Source organism: Arachis stenosperma, chromosome 2 (assembly GCF_014773155.1).
Source record: "Arachis stenosperma cultivar V10309 chromosome 2, arast.V10309.gnm1.PFL2, whole genome shotgun sequence".
Taxonomy (NCBI): Eukaryota; Viridiplantae; Streptophyta; class Magnoliopsida; order Fabales; family Fabaceae; genus Arachis; species Arachis stenosperma.
Genome location: NC_080378.1, coordinates 74,985,865 through 74,987,929, shown reverse-complemented (window position 1 = coordinate 74,987,929; position 2,065 = coordinate 74,985,865). Strand labels below are relative to the sequence as shown.

Here is a 2,065-nt window from a genome sequence, read left to right as displayed (position 1 = left end):
TTCTTCATTCACTTGAATGATCAATTCTCCTCTGTCAACATCAATCACAACCTTTGTTATGGCTAGGAAGGGTCTGCCAAGGATGATGGATTCATCCATGCACTTCCCAGTCTCTAGGACTATGAAATCAGCAGGGATGTAATGGTCTTCAATCTTTACCAGAACATCCTCTACAAGTCCAGAAGCTTGTTTTCTTGAATTATCTGCCATTTCTAGTGAGATTCTTGCAGCTTGTACCTCAAAGATCCCTAGCTTCTCCATTACAAAGAGAGGCATGAGGTTTATACTTGACCCTAAGTCACACAGAGCCTTCTTAAAGGTCATTGAGAACTTCCCACGGTCCTGTCTCTTTTGAGGTAATTTCTGCCTAGACAAGTCATCCAGTTCTTTGGTGAGCAAAGGGGGTTCATCCTCCCAAGTCTCATTACCAAATAACTTGTCATTTAGCTTCATGATTGCTCCAAGGTACTTGGCAACTTGCTCTTCAGTGACATCTTTATCCTCTTCAGAGGAAGAATACTCATCAGAGCTCATGAATGGCAGAAGTAAATCCAATGGAATCTCTAGGGTCTCATTATGAGCCTCAGATTTCCATGGTTCCTCATTAGAAAACTCATTGGAGGCTAGTGGACGTCCATTGAGGTCTTCCTCAGTGGCGATCACTGCCTCATCCTCCTCTCCAAGTTCGGTCATGTGGGTCATGTTAATGGCCTTGCATTCTCCTTTTGGATTCTCTTCTGTATTGCCTAGAAGAGTACTAGGAGGGAGTTCAGTAACTTTCTTACTCAGCTGTCCCACTTGTGCCTCCAAATTTCTTATGGAGGACCTTGTTTCAATCATGAAACTTTGAGTGGTTTTGATTAGATCAGAGACCATGGTTGCTAAGTCAGAGTGGCTCTGCATAGAATTCTCTGTCTGTTGCTGAGAAGATGATGGAAAAGGCTTGTCAATTCTAAACCTGTTTCTTCCACCATTATTGTTGTTGAAACCTTGTTGAGGTCTCTGTTGATCCTTCCATGAGAGATTTGGATGATTTCTCCATGAAGGATTATAGGTGTTTCCATAGGGTTCCCCTATGTAATTCACCTCTTCCATTGAAGGGTTCTCAAGATCATAAGCTTCTTCTTCAGATGAAGCATCCTTAGTACTGCCTGGTGCAGCTTGCATTCCAGACAGACTTTGAGAAATCATATTGACTTGCTGAGTCAATATTTTGTTCTGAGCCAATATGGCATTCAGAGTATCAATCTCAGAACTCCTTTTCTTCTCGTTCCATTCGTTCACATTCCATTTCAGTTCAGTGTACAGATGAAGAGATCCTCCAGCAGAGCTATCCAATGACATCTTGGACAGTTCAGACAGACCATCATAGAAGATACATATGATGCTCCATTCAGAAAGCATGTCAGAAGGATACTTTCTGATCAATTGTTTGTATCTTTCCCAAGCTTCATAGAAGGATTCACCTTCCTTCTGTCTGAAGGTTTGGACTTCCACTCTAAGCTTACTCAATTTTTGAGGTGGAAATAACTTTGCCAAGAAGGCATTAATTAGCTTTTCCCAAGAGTTCAGGCTTTCTTTAGGTTGTGAGTCCAACCAAATCCTAGCTCTGTCTCTTACAGCAAAAGGGAATAGCATAAGTCTGTAGACCTCAGGTCAACCCCATTAGTCTTGACAGTGTCACAATTTGTAAGAATTCAGCTAAAAAGATGAGGATCTTCCAATGGAAGTCCATGGAACTTGCAATTCTGTTGCATTAGAGAAACTAATTGAGGCTTAAGCTCAAAGTTGTTTGCTCCAATGGCAGGGATAGATGCTTTCCCATAGAAGTCGGGAGTAGGTGCAGTAAAGTCACCCAACACCTTTCCTTGCATTGTTGGCATTGTTGTTATTTTCGGCTGCCATGGGTTCTTCTTCTTTGATGATTTCTGTTAGGTCCTCTACAGAGAGTTGTGCCTTAGCTTCTCTTAGCTTTTGCTTCAAGGTCCTTTCAGGTTCAGGGTCAGCCTCAACAAGAATGCTTTGTCTTTGCTCCTGCTCATATGAAAGAGAAGAGAACAAGAAA

At 41.9% G+C, this 2,065-nt stretch overlaps 1 non-coding gene across 1 annotated transcript; it reads left to right on the top strand.

The window, feature by feature from the left end:
• Positions 1 to 1,398: 1,398 nt before the first annotated feature.
• Positions 1,399 to 1,506, top strand: LOC130964531 (small nucleolar RNA R71). The gene has a single exon (XR_009080621.1). It is a non-coding gene; the product is annotated as a small nucleolar RNA R71 (small nucleolar RNA).
• The last annotated feature ends 559 nt before the right edge of the window (positions 1,507 to 2,065 follow it).